Below are 7,650 nucleotides of genomic sequence, written 5' to 3' on the forward strand. Positions count from 1 at the left end.
GTGGCCAATTATAACCCCTTAACCACCCTCACTGAGATCAACAGACCCATCCCAGAATGGATAATAAACCCTGGATCTTCCTGGTGCCTCAGTACCACACTGAACACTAGTGGGGGAAATGGATGCTCACAAACAGATAAACGTGATGGAAGACTGAGAGATACCAGTAAGTAATGTGTCAGAAATCTCCCATGATAGTATTTAGGATTATTGGGTAATTTAGATAAATATGTTTCTCCGGGGATTGAGATGCACATCTACCAGAAACACATATCCACAAGATCATGTGCATACACATTACCAGAGACAAATAAGCACACATATCTGCCACACACACATATATACACACACATCTACCAGACACAGATGTACAAGCATATCCGCAGATACATATAAACACACAGATCTACCAGATACACACACAGCTACCAGACATTTATACGCATACATCTACCAGACACACATACCCATGTACGCACACACACACACACACACTCTACCTACCCACGCAGGCACAAGACACATATGTACACACACTCATATGTCACACACACATATACACCATCACATACCACACATGCACACCAGATGTAATCACACAACATCCCACACAGCACATACTTGACACATAAATATATGCTTGTTGAATTGTTATGGGAGCTGCAGCTATTCATTTCGAGTGTATTCCAATCGCGCAATGCCGCCTGACTATATTGATCAAACAAAAACAAGTACTGGCACTGTAAAACAAAAGGTGAAGTTAATTCTGCCTTGGAGCCACTGTTGTCAAACCCAGGCATGGTTGATGCTTGTGAAGGGCTTTACACTTGTACAAGAAAACTCACACAGAGCCAATAACAAAAGCTTCACTTGGGAGAATTGATGTCTTGCTTGTCGTTCGACCTGGGACACTTGGTCAGATCCGAGTATATGATGCTGATTATGTATTGCTTGAAAAAAAAAATTGAATGTACAACCGTTTTAACCTCCCCCTTTAGGCTGATGATTCTGCTTTTATTCCAAAAGGAAAGCTCCCCCTTATAGGATGTCATGAATTGGCTCTGGGGATTTTATGTATGGAATTTGATCTTGTTGAGTAACTGGTCTTTCAAGTAGTTATCTGAAATCTTTTATTTTTAAATACCGTCTTGGTTTCAAAACTACAGAATGCCACGTCAATAAGAGGTTTTTTATGAGGTACAGGGACAGAAGGAAAAGCCAATGAATTCCAAAATGGAGGCTCTTCCTATCTGGATGACTATTGATTTGGCTCCAGGCCATATCAACACATAAGAGGATAAATATAAAAGAGGAACAATATGGGAGGAGTCATGGGGGAATGGGGGAGGGCGGTCACGTGTCCAAGAGTCACTTGATCGCAGAAAAGTGATGTGGTGACGGGCTTGACAACATGCCTGCGAGCTGATGACCTCTCAACCCTCTGCCGCTGCTGTACATCTGTTTACACCGAAGTTTTTGTTCTCTCAGGCGGCACTGTTTTTAAAGAAATAAAAGTACTCCTTGCAGGTGGGTTCCAGCCCAGGTGATGCAGTTATCAGCTGTTAGAGGGCCACCTGATCTGAATGAACTGCAGTTACCCTTCCCCCAGTTGCCAATGACATTCATTCGAGAGGGCGGAGGGGTGGGGCTATGCTGCATTTGTCTGGTAATGAAATTAATATATATAAATAACTCTGAAATGTTGTTGAATAATCATTACATCCCCCTGTACATATATATATTGTATTTTTTTTTGCCTCCGACCCCAAACCGAAAGGCAAAATTGCCCTGCGCTGTGCTCAGTAACTGTTCGTTCATGAAAATTCTTTTCGCGGGTCACCGCCATCGCTGCTCCATGACGTCAGTGTTTCTTGGTCATCTCCCGACCTGCCATTTACAATTGCTGCTTACTCACGAACACAGTTCCTTATCGGTGCCCGAGGGCTGCCTCGTACGGACTTTTATTCTCTGACTGTCCAATGGTTTAGTTGGAAAATCGTGTGTTTATTTATTTTATACCAGGAGAAAAATGGAATTGTATCACAAGACTTTGTTGTAATTGTAGTTTGTTTTTCTTGAAATGGAAAGAAAGAGCATTAAAGCTGCTGTGAGTGACAAGATTGTGTACTCTATTTTGTGTGTTGTACTTGTTACTTGACGCAGTTTCAAATCAGTCTTGGGCTGTAACACATCACTGGTGACCGTAAAGTGGCCACCTGTTGCAGCCTTTGCCCCACTTTGCTTTTCATTTGACTTCAATGGAGAGTGTCTGATTAAACACTCCTATTAGTGTAAGAACCAGCTACTTTTTAACAATATTCCGGACCCTCTAGAAGCCTCCATCTAGAAATAGCAGAAGTATGTCACTATCAGAAGGTAGCCCTCCGTGCCTGCAATCCTCCTTCAACTAAAGCTCTTCTCATTGTTGTTGGTAGAATCTTGTGTGTCTCATTGGCCTACATTTCTTCGTGCACTACTGTTCAGTCATTCCATGTGCATAAAGGCCTGAAATTCCATGGGAGTTCCACTGGTTTCCCACCATAACTCCAGCAGGAGATCTGAGCATCCCCAAGGGTGGTAATGTTTCCCTGGACTGTTCTGCCAGTAATGTTATGCTGGGAGGCTGAGCAGGATGAAACACAAGCAGAATTTCACTCCCATTGTGTTTCAAGATGTTTCTGAAAGAACTAAAAAGAGCTTGTATAGAAATGCAAGTATTTATTATGGGCTATCATGAAAATTACCAATTGAAATGTATAAAGAATTCCCTACAAAAATGGGATCCTCTTCCCCACTGTCACCAGAGTCTCTTTTGTCCATTGCCATGGCAAGAACGGCCTGCTTATCATTAGATTCCTACCTCCATGCTATTGAAATTAGGAAAGCCCAACACAGCTGAACCCAAATGGATTTGTACATTTAAACAGTGTAGGTGAGCAGAGATTAGTGCAGTGGTTAAGTGGAACTAATTGATTGAATCTATGAGGCACAGTGTGTGGTATTCCCAGGTTAATTTTTATAGTGAATTACAAGAAGAAAAAGTTACAGACTGGTTTGTGCCAGTCACTAAACCTGAAGCGTTAACTCTGCTTCTCTCTCTCCACAGAAGCTGCCAGACCTGCTGAGTATTTCCAGCATTTCTTGTTTTTATTTTAGATTTCCAGCATCTGCAGTATTTTGTTTGTATATTTGTAGAACAATCCTAACTGGTTTAAACCATGTGCTAACAGCTCATGCACTCTCTAATCCAGCATATATGCAAGTGTCAGCTGTGGCTCAGTTGGTAACACTCACCTCTGAGTCAGAAGGCAGTGGGTTTAATCCCACTCCTGCAACTTGATTGCAATGTCCTAACTGACACTTCAGTGCTGCATTGCAGAAAGTGAGGTCTTTTAGATGAGGCCCCATCAGCCCTCGAGGGTGGATGTAAAAGTTCCCATGCTACTATTTTGACAAATGCAATGTTGCCGTTTACTGCATGGGGAATGAAATATAAAAGTAGAAATGTTTTGCTACAGTTGTACAGGGCATTGGTGAGACCACATTTGGAGTATTGTGTACAGTTTTGGTCTCTTTACTTAAGAAAGGATATAATTGCATTGGAAGCAGTTCAGAGAAGCTTCACTCGACTGATTCCTGGGATGAGCGGGTAATCTTATGAGGAAAGGCGGGACAGGTTGTGTGTCTATTCATTGGAGTTTAGAAAGATGAGAGGTGATTTTATTGAAACATATAAGATCCTGAGAGGACTTGACATGATGGATGTTGAAAGGATGTTTCCCCTCGTGGGAGAGACTAAATCTCAGGGGCACAGTTTAAAAATAAGGGGTCTCCCATTTAAGACAAAGACGAGGAAAAATGTTTTCTCTCAGAGGGTCTTGAAACTGTGGAACTTTCTTCCCCGGAGAGCAGTGGAGGCAGGGTCATTGAATGTCGTTAAGGCAGAGGTAGACAGATTCTTGACAAACAAGGGAGTCAAAGGGTATCGGGGGTAGGCAGGAAAGTGGAGTTGAGTACACAAAGATATCAGTCATGATCTTATAGAATGGCGGAGCAGGCTCGAGGGGTGGAATAGCCTACTCCTGCTCCTAGTTCGTATGTTTGTAAGTGAGAGGATTTCTCCCCGATACCCTGGCCAATATTTATATCTCAATCAACATCACAAAAACAGATTATCTGGTCAGTATCACATTGCTGTTTGTGGGAGTTTGCTGTGTGCAAATTGGCTGCCACATTTCCTACATTACAACAATGACTGCACTTCGAAAAAGTACTTAATTGGCTGTAAAGTACTTTGGGGTGTTCTGGGGTTGTGAAAGGTACTCTATAAATGAAAGTTTTTTTTATCAAATTACTAGACAATTTACACATTAATAACAGTAGGTGCTGTTAAACCCACCACTATTTTGGCAGAAAATTCTGGGCCAACGTCTATCATACTATTGCAAACTCAGGGCAGTGGCGGATGGTTCAGCATCGAGTAGAAATGACTGATCAATGTTCTTCTTCAGTGTTCTGAATTAACTGCCTCTATTGCCTTTCAAAATGTGGACTCATTGGTCTTGCAGATAAACCTCATGGAACGAAAGCATTTCACATTTTCCTCTTTTTGAAAAAACTAGAGGCTTGTTCTATTTTCATCTCCAATTGTGAGGCTTCCTGTTAAGTAATGCAGGATGGAAACTACTCATTGAATTCTGTCTCCAAGATAGTGATCTCTTTATGTACATAAAATGTATTTCTGAATCAGTGCAGGAACAGAATACACAAGTGCCAAGTGGAAAATCCAGTATAAAACCTGATTCTGGAATGCCTTAGTTTCTAGTAACAAGCCTTTCTCTCTCTCTCTCTCCCCATTACAAATTTTCTTGTCTCTATTTACCAATACTAGCATGGCCCATTGCTTCTCTGATCTTCTGCCTCCTCCCCTTCCATTCCTAGGCCTTTTTTTGACTTGTATGCATTAATTGTTAAGATTCATCCATTCATCCTGACACACTTGCTTCATCAGCTAACAGAAAGCTTAGACTTGTCTTCAGTGATGGATTTGAGCAGGAGCCTGCTTTTCTTCATCTCTGCCAGTTTGTACTTGTCTACCTGGAGGAATATTCCACATGTGCAGCAACATAGTAATGACTGTTCGACACTCCTTGAGATGCATGAAAAAAGAATCTGACATCATTAAATGGTTTCTGCTTTACATCTTGTACAGTTGATATATATAGTTGCGGTGATTTCTAAATGTTATGTAATTCGCATTAATATTCACTGGAGCATCGCTCCTGTAATAAATATAACTTACATGCAGTAATTAACAATGCATTTGTAAGGAGATTTTTTGATGTCAAAACACCTTGGTGCAGAAATGCATCTTGGGTAGCAGTACAAAATGGTCATTATAGCTCATCAACCCGCCGACATTTCGTTCCATTTATTTCAATGGACCTGAATGTCGGACAGAGCCTATAACAAGCTGCTTGATTCAATAGTGCCTCTTTGCTTTACTGCCCAGGACTAAGTTCCATGGAACACATTACCCTGAAGTGCGGCAAGTGCTGTTCTCCAGCCTGATCTTAAAGTGGTGAAATTTTGCACGGTCCGGTTTTCGGGTTGCAAATCAATGAGTCACCAACAGTGCATGCTTAATCACGTAGGTTGAACAGGGACAGATAATGGGCTTGATTTTACCAAGCTGTTGACATCAGTCTCTGTGGTGGTGGGGGGTGGGTGGGGGGGGGGGAGTGGAAGAAGGGGCCGGCAGTGGTCCGCCACAGGGTCCGACATCGAGAGTTCCCAGCCCGATTTTCCCAGTGGCGGTGAGGCTCGATGGAAGCCCCCCCCCCACCCCCGCCCCCGCCCCCGCCCCCGGGCAACGGGAGCTGGATTTCAAAATTTAAATTAACTTGATGCACATATTTGAATGGACTTACCTGCAATCTTGAGGGTCCGCTGTGATCTTCAGGGCAGCAGCCAGCACTCCCGCACCTTCAGTTCCCCATTTGGGGAAAGCCGGTGTGACACTGGTGGGGACGGGGGAAGGAGTGAAGAATTTCAGTGCGGGGTTGGGGGGACAGGGTGAACTTCAAACTTTGTGCAGTCTGGGGTGGGGGGGGGAAGGTCAGATTTGAAAGGTAAGCGTTTTTTGGGGGAGGCAAGGGCAAATACTTAATGTAATTGTTATCGCAGGATGGTAAAGGAGCATTAGAAGTTTATTTAATAAATTTTGGGGATGGTTCTTTAAAAATTCAAATTGGGCAGCAGGGCTGGCTACCTTTTAACAATGGCGCCAGCGCCTGCGCATAGGCAGTGACACCATTGCCTGGAAGGACAACCTGCTCCCTCCACATGATTGGGGGTGGTGCAGCCCGCCCCGGCTATTTAAATGAGTCGCCGCGCTTGAGATTGCGGTGGTTCTTTAGCGTGAGCCGCCATTTTTTGAGCACACCCTCGAGATCGGCACTGGGCTTTTAAAATCCAGCCGAATGTGTCAGGGGCTCTCATTATCATTAAACAGGTGGTCTGCCAGCACTGGTCCTGCTGTCGATTGGCAACTCACCTTGAATATCCAATGCTTTTGCTGATATTAAAAGGGAGTTTGTACCTCTTCAAGGGGTGATACACTTTGGTTGCAGTCAATTGGAAAAAGCTCAGCACATGGCAGGAAAGCAGTTGCTTCTGGGGCCCCGCATTTTTCTGATGCACAAGAGGTGGGAGGTCCTCTTCCCATTAAGCAGCAGAAAGCTATCCTGCTAAGATATTTGCCAGCAGTGGGCACAACGGGCATAAGGTGTCAGTGCTGGGAGCATCACACCATGGTACCTGGCTCCAATGTTGGAAGAAGTTTAATGACCTGACCAGGGTTGCTTAGGTAAGATTTCTAAATTCTATCTCATATCGCTCTCTGCAGAACCTTGCACTGAAGTCCCAGCAGTCACTACCCTTCCCTCCTCTGATTACCTGCACTCTGCTCCTTCATTCCAGCACACTTCATTCTGTCTCATTCTGCTGCTAATGACACACTCTGAGCCCACAACTCTCCTCACTAGTATTGCCTTCATCACCTCACCACTCTGCCAGACTTCACACACCAGCAGCGATTCAAAAGAAGTCAGTTCACCACCACCTTTGCAAGAGCAATTGGGAATGGGCAACAAATGCTGGCCTCACCTGTAACTCCCACATCCCATGAGATGAATAATAGAAAAAGCACCACTATTCGACTTTGATGTGCATTTCCTAGAATGATACCAGACATGAAGGGCATCTGATAAGTGGAGAGACTAGAGAGGCTAGAATTGAATTAGAATTAGAATTAGAATATTACAGCGCAGTACAGGCCCTTCGGCCCTCGATGTTGCGCCGATCATCTGACCTACACTATTCCATTTACATCCATATGTCTATCCAATGACCACTTAAATGCCCTTAAAGTTGGCAAGTCTACTACTGTTGCAGGCAGGGCGTTCCACGCCCCTACTACTCTCTGCGTAAAGAAACTACCTCTGACATCTGTCCTATATCTTTCACCCCTCAACTTAAAGCTATGTCCCCTCGTGTTTGCCATCCTCATCCGAGGAAAAAGACTCTCACTATCCACCCTATCTAACCCTCTGATTATCTTGTATGTCTCTATTAAGTCACCTCTCCTCC

This window comes from Heterodontus francisci, chromosome 3, assembly GCF_036365525.1.
Source record: "Heterodontus francisci isolate sHetFra1 chromosome 3, sHetFra1.hap1, whole genome shotgun sequence".
NCBI lineage: Eukaryota > Metazoa > Chordata > Chondrichthyes > Heterodontiformes > Heterodontidae > Heterodontus > Heterodontus francisci.